This window comes from Mauremys mutica, chromosome 4 (genome assembly GCF_020497125.1).
Source record: "Mauremys mutica isolate MM-2020 ecotype Southern chromosome 4, ASM2049712v1, whole genome shotgun sequence".
Taxonomy (NCBI): domain Eukaryota; kingdom Metazoa; phylum Chordata; order Testudines; family Geoemydidae; genus Mauremys; species Mauremys mutica.
Window position 1 is genome coordinate 121,249,537 of NC_059075.1, and position 18,977 is coordinate 121,268,513.

General features: G+C 51.1%; 1 protein-coding gene and 1 non-coding gene across 2 annotated transcripts in view; one reads left to right on the top strand and one right to left on the bottom strand.

Moving 5' to 3' along the window:
• Positions 1-18,977, bottom strand: part of LOC123369035 (zinc finger protein 271-like) — a 136,017-nt gene that overhangs the window by 90,414 nt on the left and 26,626 nt on the right. The window lies entirely within an intron of this gene.
• Positions 3,102-3,175, top strand: TRNAF-GAA. The gene has a single exon. It is a non-coding gene; the product is annotated as a tRNA-Phe (tRNA).

The window sequence follows — 18,977 nt, forward strand, 5'->3', positions numbered from 1 at the left end:
GCTCAGGGAGGGATGAGGAGGGGGCTCTGAACACCCTGGGCCCAGGCCCTCGAGCAGTGCTATGGGGGCAGGTCCCCAGCTCAGGTGTCTGGCCTGAGCCACTGAACCCCACTGACACTAGATGCTGCCACTTTAATCCTTGGTGCTCCATTGGGCAGGTGGTGGGAGGGGCTGGGCGGCACCTCCTAGGGAGTCCAGGACAGTGTGGGGGGGTCTCTTTGCTATGGACTCCTGAAGGAGTTGGGGGCTGATGACACTGAGGCTACTTGGAATCAAATACATTTGAGATACAAGTACATAGCCCATATTCATAACTTCAAATACAAAAATGGTAGACACATACAGCCAGCATAATTATAACCAGCAAATCATAACCTTGTCATAGACACCTCACACGCCAACCTTTGTACAATATTTGCTGCAAATATATAACAGTGGTGGCAACAATGATCTCTATGGTCCCAGTTCATATTAATAACGTCACAGAAGGCTATAGAGAAGTGGGAGGGAGGCGTCTTCCAGCCGGCGTGTCTCATCCGTTTCTCCCTTGCCACTTGGGCCGAGGTGGGAAGGGAGCAAAACGTGCCCGGCTGAAGGTTTTGCGCTCGCCCTTGAAGATTAAGCCTGAACCCCCGGCATGGCTAGGTCGGGGTTGTCCTGGGCTCTGGGGGCGGAGGGCTCAGCTGGGAGAAGGGGCAGATGAGGGGATTTTGTCTCTGATAGATAAGGGCTTTGTCAGCAGGAAGCTGTAGGTCACATGCTGGGGGGTGACAGTGGGGTTTGAGCTGGGGTAGCAGCAGCAGGGGAGCAATGTGTGTGTGTGTGTGTGGGGGGGGGGGATTCACTTGGTAAAAATGAAACTTCTAAGCCGCTCCCTCTGCTGGAGCAAAAGCCTCTCATTTATCTCCTCAACTCCCCCCCATGAAAATCTCCACCCCTCCCCTGGTGCTGAGACCCCCTCACTCCCATGGAGATTTGTAATTGTTCTAACTCTTCCTTGGCCTTGTCCAAATAGTTTTTCCAGAAAAATGATCAAGGACATTTCAAATGAGAAAAACAAACCAAACCAAAGAAACCCCCACCACACACAGTTTGGGTCTGAATTTTTCTACTGAAATTTGGAGATAATAAAACTCATCCCTCTGTTGGCCAGAGACCAAAGCTAGATCTCCCTCGCTGTAGCTGTGACTTCTGCAACCGAACCACCAATGCGCTGACTCTTCTTGTGAGACATTTTGCTGCACAATACTGCTGCTATTCCAGTTATTGACTCCAGGAAACAGTTTCCTTAGCCTGGTTCCGTGTGTCACTGGTTTCTATAGCAAAGATCAGTCCCTGGCCCTGTGGTCCAGACATCCTCATTCACATCAGGCTTCAAGTTCAGAATCATTTCCCATTCCAGCTCTGTGGGAGGGGAGACTTTTAAACATGCTCTCTGTGCAACTGCACATGGCTAAGCAAAGAGAACGAACCCCAAATCCCCCCTGTGCTTTGGGAGCCAGGTTTGCTGTGGGAATTCTGTAGTTCAGATGATGTCACGCCTGGGCATTGTGATTATTTACCAGTTTCTCGAGCATTGGGGCATTGTTGTGGTGATGGCTGAATGGTTAAGGCATTGGTGTTGAAATCCACTAGGGTTCCCCTGTGCAGGTTCAAATCCTGATCACAGCAAGGCCTGTGTTTTAGCCAGTCTCTCACCAGGGCAATACCTCTGTACAACCCCCTGAGACACTCTCAATTCTCTCCCCACCTCAAGTAAATTCTGATCTGCTCCTTTCATAGAGATCCCTGGGGCACCACCTCACACTGTGTCCCTGAGGTGTCAGGCAAACTCTAAGTGCCTGAAGCCTCTGCTGCTCACCTAGTGCCCCATAGATCAGCCATAGCCCTGGTTCTGCTCCTCTCTCTAGAGTGCGAAAGGAGCCAAGTCAGCGACTCCATGGGTGCTCTGGGGCTGCAACACCAACAGAAAAATAAAGGTGCTCAGCTGTTCAGTGGGGTGCTGGAGGGGCGATGGGGAGGAGCAGGGACAGGGAGAGGAATGGGGCAGGGAGGTGCAGGGTGGGAAGAGAGCGGACAGGGGTGGGGGCTTGGGAAAAGGGGCAGAGTGGGGACAGGGCCTGGGGAGGAAAGGAGGGGATTTGTCCTGGACCCCGGACCCCTCTAGGGCCGGCCCTGAAGGGAAGCACTGACTATCACAGTGACAATAAAACTGACCAGCATTGCGGGGGAGACAGAGGGAGATCCGCACTCATCAGGTCTCCTCTCTCCCCCAAGGTGAGCCAGACACTGCTCTCTCCTGGCTCTCACTCTAGCAGCAGGACGCCAAGGAGCCATTTCCCCACAGGAAGTGCATTGAGTGCCCTTGTGGTGCTGGGGGGGCTGGTGCTGCTGCTGCCTGTGGGGCTGGCAGGGGGGTTGACGTCTGCACAGACTCTCAGCTGCCGAGTCGGAGGGGGCACTTGGGACCTTACCAGACCGGCTCAGTGAAGACGGAGGGTTGACAGAGCAATACAGATGCTCTCCAGAGCACGGAGCAGCATCCGCCCATGCAGCCAGGCAATGAGCATTTCCCACAGCCTGGAGCCAAGGGGGAGGCGGCAGCTGCTGTTCCAGCTCCTCGGGGACAGGCCCTGTCAGCCAACAGACACTTCTTACTCATCACAGCTAAGGATGCCGGGTTCCTCCGGTGGGGGTGTGGAGCAGCCGTTCGTTTTCCTGTTCGCACTCCTCTGCGGTGTGAAAATTGGGGAGGGGAGGCAGAAGCCCCACTTCCCTCCGTAAATGACACCCAGTGGGGGAAGCCAGGACAACAGGGTGGGGCGGCAAGTAGTGACCAGACTCTCGCCGCCAAGGTCTAGTCTAGCTCAGGGTCCAGCTCAACTTCCTCCCCGCGCCACTGGCCTCCAGTCCCCTTCTGCCACCTGGTCAACCCGGGCACTAAGGCAGGAACAGGGTGAGGCAGCAAGTCAAGCTGAGCAAGGCAGGCAAAAGTGAATCTTCTCTTCATGGGCCGCTCACAATGATGTCCTTTTTGTGTGCAACCGCTGCAAAAACATCCTGGGCAGAGAAGCAGCAGGCCAAAATACTTCCAAACAGCTGCCAAAGTAGCTCAGTTGGGAGAGTGTTAGACTGAAGATTTAAAGGCTCCCTGGTTCAATCCCAGGCTTTGGCAGGCCCTGTCATCCCTCTTTGTATTGTAGTGGTTTGTTGTCTGGGAGCACAGCGGTGTCTGCACTGAAGGTGAGTCTCTGAGCTTGGGCTCTGCAGTAGGAAAAGATATTGTGGGCTTCTGCCCCTAGCTGGCTGGCCTGACCTTTAACAATGAAGGATGGGAGCTGTTTCTCCTACATGAGTTATTAGTGGTCCCAATATGGCAGGAAGAGAGTGAGGCAGGGTGACCCTCAGGAATGGTGCTGGGCAGTGACAGGCAGGTATTGGGGATGAAAACTCCTCTGTGCAGCTGAGGGAGGGCAGTACCCTGGAAGGGGCAGCTGTGAAAATGGCTGTGTGGAAGATGGAAGGGATTTGGGGGCCCAGGAGGAGAGGCTTGATGTTCAGTGCCTTGGAGCAGCTGGACTTGGACATGGTGGGTGTTCAGGAAATGCACATTAACAAGTGTAGGGTAGCTTGATGGGCAGAGGGTGAGTGGTGGAAGGGCCCATCTCTCTGTCCTCCAGGCCAGGGAAGAATGATGGGGTTGGAGTCTTGTTCTTCACATTCATGATTCGAGTAGAGAAGGGGCTGGAGCTCCAACCAGGGAGGGCATTACTGGTGGGCTTTGTGCTCTGTGGCACTGGTTAGGGCTATATTAGTGTGTATGGTCCCCAGTTAAGGTGTGAAAGGGAAGTTCTATGGAGGGAACTGGCTCCCTTCCTCTGGACTGCACGGTGTTGGGGTGGGATTTCAATTGTTGCAACTGACCTGAGGACTGCTGGTCCTGTTTTCCTGACCATCAGGGGAAACTCTTCTATGATGAGCACTACCTGGTGCAGGTCTGTAGCGAGGTTGGCTTAGAGGACGTGTTTCTCTGTAGTGGAACCAGTGGGGGGCGGGTGGGCAGTTGCCTCCTATTCCTCTGACCCAAGCTAACACCAGCCGCAGAGGGGATACACCTTTCTGCGGGGACAGGCCAGGAGTTGCATTGACTGGATTTACGTGAAGGAGAGCACGTTGACAGCCCAGTGCAGGGTGGTGCCAATGGACTGTTTGGATCACGCAACTCTCACTGTGTGCTCAATGTGGGCAATTCCCTGACCCACCGCAGAGGATATTGGAAGCTGAACATCCAGAGCTTGCAAGATAAAGGAGCAGGATGGCGAGGCCTGGCAGTGTTGGCAGAACGGGAAAGCATCAGAGGGTTATATGGCAACCAGGGGTATTGGTGGGAGTCGGTGAGGGAGGAGCTGGCGGCTTTGTTCTGGTGGTCAGGAAAACAGCGCAACATTAAAGAAACCAATGGTGCCAAGTCCTGCAGCATCGCCTGTGGGATTTCCACAAGGCCATCCAGGCTGGGGAGCCAGTCAGCATGTGACTGTACGACTGGATCAAACGACAGCTGGCCGAGTTCCAGGAGATGAGGCTGCAGCTGGCCGATTTGAGTGGGAGCACCGAGTGAAGGGAGGGGCGGCCTCCCCTGACATTTTTGCAGCCTGCAGGGAATGGAGACAAAGCAGGGGGATGCGGGGACTCAGGGCAGGACCCACGGATCTGATAGTGCAGGACCACAGTCGATGGAGGAGGAGAGAGAGGGTCCTGCGAGAGGAAGCAGCTAGTGGGAAGCAATAAGTTCAGAGTGCAAAACAGCCAGCTGAGAGTCATGGGGGGGTCTAGAAAATGAACTAGCAGCAGGTCCTGTGATGTAATGGGCAGCACTCAGGACTTTGAATCCTGGAGTCTGAGTTCACATCTCAGTGGGACCTCCTAGAGGTATGTTGCTTTGCTACGAAGCCCTGGAGCAAAATGTGCTTGACTAGCCTCTCTCAAGGTGAACTAAAGTGAGGCTTTTTCCCTCCTGCTGGGTGACTGATGCCCACTGGAGATAGGTCTTTGGTCCGGCTGGTTCAATGGGCTGGCTGCTAAAGGTTGGGGCTGTAGAACTTAACAGTCTGGCTAGAGATTCCTGTGGGTAGACCATATGGTTGTTTCTTGCTGCTTCACCTGATGTCCTCAACTTTAGTCCCTGCAGCTGCCACACTCTTCCTCTTGTCCACATGGCATTTAAAGGAAGGAGGCCCAGGGCCAGGCTTCATAGTCAGGGCTAGGCAGGAGGGAGGAAGAGTCCCAGGCTGGAGCCCAACTCACCTTTCCTGCTCTGGGCACCTAGAGCAGAGGCAGCTGGTGCTGACAGCTCCAAGGGAAGGCTTAAGAGCCACAGAGCAACCAAGGGCAGGGCAGGAGGAGGGGAGAACCATGTCTATGCGTGGCCAGCAGACAGCCACAAAGACACCCGGCCAGCCTGCTCCCTGCCATGCCAAACCCCCACTGAAGGCCACCCACAGACCAGCATTCGTTCTGCGGCCAGCATCACAAGGTGGCTGGAAAGCAGGGCCAGCCCCCCGGTGGGGCCTCTGACTGTTCCCACTCAAGGGGCTCCTTTTGGCAGTGGGGCAGGAGATATTTCCCCAAGAGGCTTTTTCCCAGCTGCTGAGAAGCACAGAAGTACCCAGTGTTTGCTCTTGCAGTGAAAGGGGTTAATACTGTCTGTTACAGCTGCCTCCCTGCTGCATTCCTTTTTTGTTTTCCTCTCTGTGTGGCCGCCCCTCCCGGCCATGGGGCTAGCAAAAATCATAGCCTGGCCCTGCTCAGTGGAATGGCCTTTGCAGACTAACCGGAGCCATTGCTCTGCTCAGGTGGAGGTGGGCCTCTGCCTCCTTTGTTCAGACCTGGGCTCGGTGTAGGGGGCGCTGCCCAAGAATGCAAGACCTTATATGGCCACATAGCTGAGCATGTAAGTCATGCCTGTGACTTAGAACTAGCCCAGACACGTTGTTGGAAAATCATAGTGCTAATGAAGCCTTTTTGTATTAGGCCTGAGTGAACCAAAGTTATGCTATGCTTGTCCAAACTGTGTTGGAAAGCTTACAGAACTCATTAGACTGAAGGCCGTGTATTTACCTATGTCAGCTATTTTGCTTATCAGTTTTATTTGGCTCCCCAAGTATATGTTGGCTCCCCAGTATATTCAGCTGTGTTCCCATGAATGTTTCCAAAGTATATAGCACAAAGGGTCGACGGGTGTATCTTGTTTCCCCTTCAGAATGACAAATGTATCCTCAACAGCTGTATGTATCTTGTAGCCCCCACAAAATGATATATGTATCCTGCATATCCAATTATCCCCTAATAGATACATGTACAGGGTCTATAGGTCAACCAAATGACGTAGACAAACGTAGGCTAAGTTGTTTGTTACCGGCTATAAAGGTAGGCCGCTTGGCCATGAAAGGTGTGTCTCTTTCTTTGGCACTAGCCGAGAGGAGCACCCGCTCAGCTGATCGATCAATAAAGAAAATGGTACTTGTCTTCTCAGTCTCCGTGCCTCCTTGGTGTAATTAGGTAGGCTCCAGGGGGAAACGAGCCCTTTTGGCTAACAACGTCTGTGCACACCTGAAGTCTTTTCCCTGCTTTCTCTCCTCCCCTCTACTAAGAAGGGGAACCAATCAAAGTTACTGGCGGGAAACTGCCTAAGTCTGCCTATATAACCAGACATTTTCTAATCAGACCTCGGAGAAGGTCCTTGCTTTGCCACCTGGTCTGATTAGCTAGGGGTCTTTGGGAGGCCCTCTCCCTGCTCTCGTTTGTTTTTGAGCGTACCCCCGTTTTTAAACTCCCCTCCCACGAACAACGAATTTTGCCTGGAGATCTCCTGATTATTGTGAGCAAATTGAGTCCTCTCTGCGTCCTCTGATGCTGCTGCTGTGCCTGCTTCTGCCTCTGCTGTTGTCCTGGGGATTGGTAAGAACTCTCTCTTGCAGACCCCCCCGTTCTAGCTGCTGGCTTTCTTTCCCCAACAGACAGACCCAAGTTAACTCCTTGGTCTGCATCTGTAATCTGTTTCTGGTTCTGCAGCTCCTTTGCTGCTAGAAATAAACCTGTGCCTCCCTGGATTCTATCCTGGGCAGCTCACTTGCAGTTGCTCCACTGCTGCAGCCACACCCTTGGAGCACCACCGCTAGTATAAGGTGCACTCATTAGGTTAAGTTAGATTTAGCATTATACTCTGTAAGTTAGGCTTAGAGAATTGTTGCATTGTGTTTTGTTACTTGCTAATTTGTGTAGTCTTGGTTAAGTTAGATCATAGATAAGATTTTGCTGTGTTTTGTATAATTGTGGTTAAGTCTGTCTTTCCACTGCAACGCCCCCCCCTCAGCTTCTCTGTGTCCCTCTGACTCCTTACAGTCTCTCTGTTCTCTGTGTCTCTCTAAGTTTAAATCTCCCTCTGCTCCACCACGTGCTTCTCTTCCCCCATCCCAATCTAGCATAAAACCCCATTGATTACCTTTTTCTCTCTGATACACCACACATTCTACATTTACCCCACTGTGACACATTTTTACCTAAAATTGTTTGTTATTTAACATATTTTTCCATAACTGTTAGTTGGTTATATGCTGCTGTGACACACCTTTTTACATAGAAATTGTTAGCTACCTGTTGCTTTTATACTTCAGTGTTAATTGTTTACCAACTGTATTGTACCCCACTATTGAAACCCCCTATACTGTTCACCAAAAGAAACCCCTCCCCAATTGTATACCTTAACAAACCCCATACCCCTCACTATTGAATTTTCCCTGTTTTTGCATTTTCTTAATAAAGTTTATTTTGCATCCCACCCGTGTGGTAATTGTCCCCCTGTTGCAGCGCAGGCGTGCGTGGACAAAGCTCAACAATCAATTTGATTTGAAGCAGAGTCATTTTATTTCCCTCCAGCATACATCTTTATACACTTAAAGCAAGCAATCAAGCAATTGCTAATTGGTTAATAAAATACACACAGGCAGCAGCTGTAACTTCATTGGGTAACATCATCCTAGACAGCTTTTTAATTTATTATCCTATTACTGCCTACCAGCAGATAAAAACTAGCCTCATCCTAGAAACTTGCATATCAGTTTCCCACACTCTCATGCACAACAATCCCACACTTCCCCCCTTTTCTCATAATAAAAAAGGGAAGGCACAGCAAAACATTCCCAGCTCATAGCATCACATTACTACAATCTATTACACAGCAAAACTAAAAGCAAATCTAAACACCAGCTGCCTAACTAAACCGTAACAATATCTTCCGCAGTGCCCTACTTTTACCTATACATCCCTCCTCCAGGTAACGCAAGTGGCCCAAGGGGCCAGGAGGGTTCTGCCAATGTGCAAACACCCACAAAGCAGGTTTCCAATAAGGGCTTCCACTGCAGCAACATGGGGCAGCAGGCAGAAGGCCGTTGTATTTATGGCACTCTGCGCCAAAATCAGCCAAGGCCGGACCCGCTTCGCCGGAATCCACCTGGGACCTTGAAAACAATCTCAGCTAGGCCACCTGGCATTTGCCTCGCTCTGGCATAACAACTTTATCTCATCCCTCTGTTCTTGTAACCACGCTGCTGTAATTTTCCACCAAGGCAGCATAGGGAAGATGCAACCGGACATCTCCCCCCTATTCTTAAACACAAAAAAATTAAAAACATCCAAAAAACTACTCCAAACTTTATAGCAAAAGGCATGCAAAACAAAACAAAAAAAAATAATATATCTTATGCTACAGGGCTCACCTATAACCATGCAATTCATAACATACAACACCAACAACATCAAACAAAACAAAACATAAAACATCAAAATACAACAACAAAAAATGGTGTAAATTCTGCAGGATTCCCCCATTCTCTATTGCACACCAAATTGTGACAAATTTCTATTACCAATTCATCCCTCATATGTCAGGTGATCAAACTGACACTGAGGGAGGGGGGGTCCTAGAAAAAACACAACATAAACCACATAAAAATCTTAACAACACAACAATAAATCTGGCCAGAAACAAACATAAAACATAAAACATAAATTTAAACTCCATAATAAATGCATGGTCCTTATTAAATACTATACAGCTAACACCAATTTTCTTTAATATCTAAAAAACAAAAACAAAACTACCCCTACTGGGCAAGCAATCATTACATACAATATACAAATACCCTTATTACTATCAAGCAAAAAAAAATTACATCATCCATTAAATCATTTACAATAATACAATTGCATCCTGATTTACTTCTAAATTCAAAGCTATTCACAGCTTAAGGGTTCTTACTATTAACTTCTACTTTTTAACACTAAAAAAAAAATTCACCACTTATATACCCTTAGCCTAATACAATTACAATAACATAGCACAATATACAATCTTCAACTAATACAACAAATTATTTATGACCAAACAATTGCAAACTAATTTCTTTGCCTAAATTTATATACAAACATTTCAAAAACACCAAAAACTTTTCTCTTTAGCATCTTTACAAAATTCAACTGCTATTCCCTCCAGCAACCACAGAGTTAACTTTGTACTCTGCCTAACATTACTCGCTAGTAGTTAATTACCTGTTCTATCAACTACACCCTCAAGATTATCAATCAGTATTCCAAGCTTGTTGTCTGTTGCCCGCCGCCTGGGCCCGATCCTTTTTTCCTCTTCAAGTTCTCTATCTATTGCGTGCCTGCCTGGGCCCGATCCATATTTCCTCTTGCTAAACCATACTAGCCCCTACCTTTCTGGTATCTTCTGTGAACAACTATCTGTACTTTCCCACCGTGGGGGCTACATCAAATATCAAACAATCATACAACTGCCAATAATCAGTACATAATACAAAATTAACAAAAAGTCTAAACAGACTAACAAAAACACTTTACATAAAAATTCTTAGGATCACATAAATTCAAAGCCATTCTCCCAAATTACCTAAATTTATGCCTAAACAATCCACAATTCCCCCCTTTGAGAATACTCAACAAACCCGTTGGCTGAGTTTTCTCAAACTTAAAAAACAACAAACAATTAAACTCTAAAAAGCTGGGGTAAATAATTTCACATTCATCCTCCCCATGAACCCGGCAGGGTTCGATATGTAAAAGCCCTCACCTCCCAAGTCAACTGGTTTACATGCTGGGGAGGGGCACTGCAAATATTTACACTTTTACTTAAACAGTATCTAAATATATTTTTACAACTCCAGATCAAATGGTACTCCTAATATATTTGTAAGGGCAGTGGGCTATCCTGGTGCTCAAAATCACTCCAAATGGCCATCAGCTGGCCATTCAAAAATTCAAACATACTAGCTCCCATGGCAATGCTTTCTCAGCCTCAATAAAATAAGGACATATCATTTACAATCCAATTAGGGTGGGCTATACATACTGAAGGATTTATCCAAAACACAGGGCGCAGCCTGTAGAATAAACCCCGAAATTCAATTAATACCACAGTTCCAAACATAAGTCCCACAAATTTCGTCCTGCCAGTGTGTAATTCTTTGTTTCTTCACCAGGGTCAGTTCTCAATGTCTTTTTAATCAGGAATTTCTGGACTTTGGCAACATCAACAACATAAGTGTTTTTCCTTGTTTTCCACCACCGGCATGGTTCAGCTTCTACGGGGGAAATTTACCAGGACATCATCCCGTAGTAATTTTGCTTCTTTCAAAAAACAACAAAAAAAAATTCCAAATAACACAATGGGGGCTGCCAAGGGACACCTTGTCCCTTTTTCATGCTGTCCAAAAACACAATAGGACTAAAAAATTACATAGGCCAATCATCAGTAGAAAAATTCTTCTGATGTGGAGGGGTCTTTCTGCAGTAAAAATCATGGGTCCAAGCAGTCAGTCTTTTTTGTAGCGTTTCTTTACCCATAAGAAAAGAAATCTGACACATTCCGGTAATGCCAGGCCGAGTTTTGCAGCTCTCATTAACTTTTTTGGGCCCAGTCACGCTCTCTTTAGTCTGGGCTGTTCGCCAAGTCTTATCTTTAGCTTGCTTAGTTAACTCATGCTGTTCCTTTTCCTTCCCTGCTTGGCTTCTTTTAATCTGTGAATCCTATGTCAGGACACCCAGCTATTGCTGCTCATACCGGAGAAGCACAACGGTTTTCCCGGCACTGTCCCAGGCTCAAACCAGCCAGTGTAGGACGCCTTCTCCAGGCTCCTGCCAGAACAACTTGCTTGCTTGTAGGTCCAAACGACCTCCGGGGCCACGGCACGAGCCTCTACCTGCGCCGTGCACTCCAACGTCTTCCCGTCCAGGGCTCGCTTCCAGCGGAGCACCTCCTCGTCCTGTGCCCGAAGGCCGGTCAGGAGGAGCCTCCACAACTCCCCCTCTCTTCTTAATAAGTAAGATAGTGCAGCAGGGGAGATTCTTTTCCCCTGTCAGTTCATAATGTACAACAAAGGCTTCTGTGTTATCTTTTCTTCAGCTGATACAGCGGTACTCACGTTAGCTGCTCTGCCCTTATCCACCGCGGCTTATAGCCGCCCTTCTCCTCCGCGGCTTGTAGCCGCCGCTTATCTCCGCGACTTATAGCCGCCCCTCTCCTCCGCGGCTTATAGCCGCTCTCCTCAGGGCTCAGGTGCGTCTCTCTTTTCGGACGCTCGCGGGCTTCTCTGGCACTCCCCGCCGCAGCTCCTCCCCGCCTCTGGGCTCAGGCTCCCAGCCACTCGCCTCTGGGCTCAGGCTCCCGACACTATCATCATTCGATACGAATCACGTCGGGGTCCGGGGGCTTCCCAAGCACTCCCCGCCGCGGCTCCCAGCCGCCCGCCTCTGGGCTCAGGCTCCTGGCCGTTCGCCTCTGGGCTCAGGCTCCCGACACTATCATCATTCGATACGAATCACGTCGGGGTCCGGGGGCTTCCCAAGCACTCCCCGCCGCGGCTCCCAGCCGCCCGCCTCTGGGCTCAGGCTCCTGGCCGTTCGCCTCTGGGCTCAGGCTCCCGACACTATCATCACTCGATACGAGTCACGTCGGATAAGCACTCCCCGCCTCTGGGCTCAGGCTCCTGGCCGTTCGCCTCTGGGCTTCTCCGCCTGGGTCAGGCCACCGACACTTTCATTCGATATGAATCACGTCGGGGTCACCATTTGTTGCAGCGCAGGCGTGCGTGGACAAAGCTCAACAATCAATTTGATTTGAAGCAGAGTCATTTTATTTCCCTCCAGCATACATCTTTATACACTTAAAGCAAGCAATCAAGCAATTGCTAATTGGTTAATAAAATACACACAGGCAGCAGCTGTAACTTCATTGGGTAACATCATCCTAGACAGCTTTTTAATTTATTATCCTATTACTGCCTACCAGCAGATAAAAACTAGCCTCATCCTAGAAACTTGCATATCAGTTTCCCACACTCTCATGCACAACAATCCCACATCCCCCAAGATCCCCTACCTGCTGGCAGGGACAAATACATTTAGGCGGCCTGGCTAGCTCAGCTGGCAGCACCTCTGGCTCTTACTCTGAAGGCTGAAGTTACAATTCCCTGTCTGGGTGCTTGGGGCTCCTCTTCAACAATACAACACAAAATCTGCTTAAGCCCCCACCCAGTAACCTGGGGAAACTAACCCTGGCCACTGGGTGCCTCTAAGATGTGATACTTTCCCTACTTACACGCACTGCGTGTAGAAAAGAAACTTTAATAAAAAGGAGGAAAATCACCTTGCATTAACTTGGGAAAACACCACAATCAGGATTCATAACACAACACTATGAGCAAAACACACCCCCACCCCACAGCGTGCTGGGCAGTGGCCTTTTGCCTCGGGCTCTCAAATTCAGACACCAAAAGCTCTTTGGATGTGCTCCTCCCTTCACTGCACCTCACTCACAGCTGCAGTCGTGGGTCAATGAAAACCCAGAATTCGCCTCTCACCTCCCGGGGGGAAAGCCCCTTTCTCCCTCCGCTGTCTGGCCACATTGCCGGTCACTTGCCATTCTACCCTGTCACCGCTCTGCTAGCCACCCTCTCTCCTCTGGGACGTCTTGTGGTCCCACCAGGAGCCGGGCAGGCTCCCTAAAAGTAGCGGCCACCAGAGCCCAAACAGTAGCCCCATCCCTTCCACTCCAGGCCACGCCCCTGCACCACCCTTTCTCCCCAAGGCCCCACTCCTACGCTGCTTCCTCCCCCAAGACCCCGCTCACTGCTCTCCGCCCCCTCCTCACCCTTACAGTCATTACAAAGTGGTAAGGCAGAGCCCTCCTATTTTTAAAAGGCCTGGGATGTTGTTCCCCCCTGTTCAAGCACCCCTGGGGCCCTGCACTTCTCACAGCTCTCCCTGATTTCAGCTGTTAGTGAGGGAGCCTCACTGCTAGTGCAGACTGTGCAGTTTCTTGTATGAGAGACACTGTCCCAAAGCAGGACTAATGCTTAGACCTGTTATCAGTGATTTCAGATCTGTTGGTCTGCAGCAAGACCTACATTGAGTCTTAATCAGCTCTGTTATTACACAGAGAAGAACAAAAGGGTCAAATGGTGCCTGGAATCCTTAAGAAGAATCCACCCCACCAAGTACCAACACTTGTCGCTACCCGCTCTCAACTCCACTGAGAATGTTTTGGGGGTCACTCTTTGCCTTTATCAACCTAGGGGTCTGGGAGAATAGCAATTAACAGATGCTCCAGTGGCGCACAGTACTTATAGGGCAGTGCTGAGAAGAGCTATGCGGAGGTTGTGAGTTCAAACCTCACCTAAAGCACTGGTTTTCATTAACCAAGTGGTGTCACCCCCTCATTTGGCCCTGTGGAATGTAGCATTTTAGCCCTGGGGACCCTGAGGAGGTGAGGAGTCAAAAATGCCCCCTTCACTTATTACCTCCTCTCCAGAGTGCAGGTCAGAATCTACAATCCTTTCTGCCCCACCAGCCTCTGTGCCAGGATCCCTCAAAGCACAGCCTGGAGTCCTGCCCATCCTTGACCCCTGAGCCTGGAGGGAGAGGAGCAAGGTGCTATTGTTAGAGGGCTTTCCCTTCCCCCGCCCACTTCCCTGGTTCTTGTCACGCAGGCAGCAAAAGACCAGAAGTCGGAAGCGCAGACAAAGTGACGTTTGCTGGGGTTAGTTTCCAAGCAAGCAGATTCTGAAGCCCTTCACACCAGTCAGGCTTATCTCTATACACCGATAGAGTCTGTTCCACATTGTTCCCTTCCCAGCTCTGACACCGCAGAGCGTTTACCCTACAGACAATTCTTTCCTGGGTGTCTCGTTGGTGAGTCTTGCCCACATGCTCAGGGTTTAGCTGATCGCCACATTTGGGGTCAGGAAGGAATTTTCCTCCAGGGCAGATTGGCAGAGACCCTGGGGGGTTTTCGCCTTCCTCTGCAGCATGGGGCACGGGTCACTTGCTGGAGGATTCTCTGCACCTTGAAGTCTTTAAACGACGAGTTGAGGACTTCAATAGCTCAGACATAGGTCAGGGGGTTGTTACAGGAGTGGGTGGGTGACAGTCTGTGGCCTGCGTTGTGTAGGAGGTCGGACTAGACAATCATAATGGTCCCTTCTGACCTTAAAGTCTATGAGCTCTGACACTGCAGTGTTTATCCCACATCTCCCTTCCCAGCTCTGACACTGCAGAGCCTTGCCTGTGTCCCTGTTCCCCGTTCCCTATTCCCATCCCCCCCCATTAGCATGATTCCAATTTCCCCACCCACTTCCTGTCTGACCCCAGTTTATACAGTAATATTCTCAGCTAGACCTTAACCAGTCATTGTACTGAAATGTAACTAACCAATTCTAACATATTGTAACAGAATTCTCTAACCAATTATATCCCACTCCCCTAATTAACTTACACCCAGCAAAATTAATTCGGCAGCAGACAGAAACAATTAGAGAACCAGACAGATTGACAATAGAAAAGTGGGGGCCATAAAGATAAAACCTACAGAAATGAGGGTTTCACAACCACAACCATTGAGAAGGGATTTCTTGCCAGACCGGATGCTCTCTTAAGATCTGTTTCTTTATCTGGTGGTGATGGGCACTATTGGGACAGGATCGTCTTCCTAACAGCCCAACCCCACCTTACTTCAGTGTGACGGGTTTGGGAGGTGAGGATGTGACCGTTCGCTTCCCAGCTTGTGGCTGCTCCTGCTGCTTAGCCAAAGGCCTTAGCCTACGAACAAGGGCTCAGACTCTCCTAGGGAGAGAAGGCCCAGACACAGGCAGACTGGGATTTTGGTTCTTTGTTTTATTCCCCTGTCACTAGCTAAGTGATAAAAATACACCTAAGTTCTTAAAGTCTAGGCCTGTACAGGCAGGCCTGAATATCTCTATTCTAACAGTGGGTTCTACCCCTTCCCCCATTCTGTGTCTGTCTTGTCTATTTAGATTGTAAATTCTTCAGGGCATGGGCCAGCTACTATTCTGGGTTTGTACTTTGCTTAACACAATGGGGACCCACTGTTAATTGGTCCTTAGGCACTACGGTAATGAATAGATGGCCTTGGGATGTTACTGCTTAAAAATGAGCTGGGCTTAAAGCCATGGACTATTCCCTGTGACAAGTATCCCACAAACTCCACTGACCTCCCTTCTTTTCTTTGCCTGGAGTAGAGTTTCCAGTTTCCAAACTGAATGTGACCTCGTGGCTGGAAGGAGGGGAAGAGCCGTGGGTCCCACACCTCCAGGGCTCTGAGGAAGAAGTGCTCCCGAGAGCTGCCTGCACAGGAGAGTGAGTAGTGGTTCCTCACTACTCTCCCCTTTAAGTTCTTAAAGTCTAGGCCTGTACAGGCAGCCTGAATATCTCTATTCTAACAGCCATCGGTCCCTGTGGAAAAATGATCTATTCAGGGTTGTCCCTAGACATTTTGGTGCCCTACACAGCATCCCCATCCCCCAGCCCGAGCTGGCAGAGTGGAGCAGGCTGGGGCTAGGTCACTCCACTTCCTGCCGCCCGGTAATTGCGGCGGGAAGTGGAGTGATCCGGCTCCAGCCCTCTGCACTCTGCTCCCAGCCTTGGAACTTGGGGTGTGTGTGGGGGGAAACGCCCCCCAACACTCACCAGCGGTGCAGCTGGGAGCTGGTGGAGCAGAGCAGGCTGGGGCCAGGTCGTTCCACTTCCCACCGCCCGGTGAGTGCAGGGTGCACCTGATCCCTCCTGCAGTCCACCGGGATGTAGCTCGGGGGAAGGGGCAGACTGGGGGGGATGGGGTGGAGCAGGGGTGGGAAGAGGCGGGGTGGGGGCTTTGGGGAAGAGGCGGAGCAGGGGCAGCTTTCCTGGCCGGCTCAGCCAGCCGGGGGATCGGGCTGGCCACTGGAGCAGTACGGAGCTGCGTAGGGTCCCAGGAAAAATGGGGCAATTTGGTGCCTCCACATCCCTTAACCAGGCAGTGTCCCTGTAGTGTGTGCTGTCTTCATAGGTCCTTTCTCAATCTTTCTCACCCTCTTGTCTTGAGTCTCCTGTGTCTCTCTTTTCAAGCACAGACTAACTCTGGCTGTTCAGAGGAGGGGAGGACCATGCCTATGCGTGGCCAGCAGACAGCGACAAAGACCCCTAGCCAGCCTGCTCCCTGCCATGCCAAACACCCACTGAAGGCGGCCAACATCAGAAGACGGTAGGAAAGCAGGGTCAGCCACCCTCCCCCCCCCCCGGTGGGGCCTCTAACCGTTCCCACTCTCCGTGCTCACTTTTGTAGTGGGGCTGGATATTTAACCCCAAGAGGCTTTTCCCCAGCTGGCGAGAAGCAGAGAAACACCCAGGCTCCCAAGGTGCTATTTAGCAAACCCCCTCAAGCACAGGGACAGGTGCACATTTGGAAGAGGGAAACTGCTCTACATGCTAGCCCAGGCAGCCGCCCATTTTCTTTGGCAAGTCAGGAATGGCAAAGGCTAGACTGGAAGCACCTGGGGCTCATGTCCCAGCCTTTGGGGTGCCCAACCCCCAACTCCTTCCTGGGCTCTTGCTGAAGCCAGAGCATTGGCCTGAGTGGCCAAGAAGAAGTTCCAGCCTTGAAGAAAGCAGGACTTTCAGAACAATGGTAAAACTGCACAAGCACAACCACAAAGGGACTTGACCCCACAATCACCTGATCCAAAGTCAGATGCCTTATCCATTAGGCCACATGGTCACATAAAAAAAAACTCTCCAAGTACTTCTTTGGAGAAGACGGACACTGTGTTTCTCAGACTCAGGTCATCTGCTGAGGGGGGCTGAGACTCTCTGGGCACAAGAAGTCGAGTTCCCAGTGACATATGAGACTTAATTCTATGGGGCCAGGTGCAGGACTTTGGCAGGGAGGCTTAGGCATGGGGGATTGAGGTGCAGCGGATGGACCGGCTGTCTAGGTGTGGAGATTTAGTCGCACTGAGGCACAGGAGGGAGGAGGAGGAGGAATCCTGCTGATGGTCAGTGGCTGTGCAGAAAAAAGGGTGTTGATTCCCCCATCCTAAATGGGCTGGTTGGCTTGACCCTTCTCCCCTTTGCGGAACGTGGGGACTGCAGCTCGCCCCTTGTGGAGCAGGAGGGCACAGGTGCAGGGCGCTGGGCTCCGATGCACCTGGAAAGCAGCTCCGGTGGGGTGGGGTGGGGTGGGGCAGGGCAGGGCCTGTGGTTTACATTCTGCATTGCCTAGTGCTGGGCCATTGCACAATCCCCAGTCACGCCGCACAGCACATCCCAAGAGGCGGTGGGGGGCAAGCAGATGATCCAGCATGAGGAGGGAGAGGAAATGTGGTTGGGGGGAGGAAAGGTCTTGGGCTGCACTGGGGGAGTGCAGAGCAGGGGTGACACCCCAGAAACCTGCAGCAAAGGGATGGACAGGTGGGCTGGGTGGATAGATGAGGCAGCAAGCCTAAAAGGAGAGTGGGTCTAATGGTCAGAGCAGGGTGGGGGCTGGGTTCTATCCTTGGCTCTGGGAGCAGAGGGGGGTCTAGAGGTGAGAGCAGGGGGACTGGGAGCCAGGACTCCTGGGTTCCATAGTGGTAACTGTTTTTTTCCTGTGTCTCCCTCCCTAGAGATCCCAGCCCCCTAGCAGAATCTGATTGGGGGAGGGGGTTGCCCTGCCACTCCAGACTCGTGATTCGAACCCTTCCCCCCACGGGCTCTGACATCACGGAATCTCCCCCCAAGTCAGAAAGTAGGAGCCCCTCCCCACATGTGGAGGAAGCTAGTGAGTTTCTTGGGGGTCTCTGGTGGAGGTGACAGCACCCACCAGACACCCACTGATGGTTGCAAGGAGACCCCCCTACACAGCCCCCTGCTACGAGGGGCTGGGGGCACCCAGCCAGGGTCAGGAGGTGAGATGGGGTCGCAGTGGCAGGAAGGGGGCAGAGCTGGGGGTGATGCCAGGTCGGTGCTGGCTACACGGGGAAAAACCACACTGCTCTGTTACGTATTTCCCAAGGTTATGGCTGAATACAGGGTTTGGAATGACTTGAGGGAAATATTTTGTTTCCAAACCGACTCCATTTACCAAATGATGGTGCTAATATGCTCCCCCTGCGCCCCTCCCCCATTACTCCAGGATCCGAGCATCTTCCTAATTTGCAGGGTAGTTCTCCTCCCAGGCTCGTGCGAGGGCGGGAAGCACCACCAGCCCCATTTCCTGCACTGGAGAACTGAGGCCCAGAGAGGCTGAGTGATGTGCCCAAGGACACTTGGGAAGTCTGTGGCAGAGCAAAGCATGTTTCTGCCTCCCCCCTCCCGGGTCTGGCCTGCTCCTGGGTCACTGGGTGGTGCAGGGGCAGGAACTTGGGGGAAGGGGCAATGTGAGGGTGGGGGTGGGTCCTTGGGGAAAGGGTGCAGGGGAGGGGTGTATTGGGGAGGGGCAATGCCGGAGTGGGGATTCGGGGGAAGGGGGCAGAGTGAGGGTGGGATATTGGGGAAAAGGGGCAATGCGAGGGCGGTGCCTTGGAGGAAGGGGCAGGGCAGGACTTTAGGGAAAGGGGCAGGGATTAGGGGGAACAGGCCATGTGAGGCAG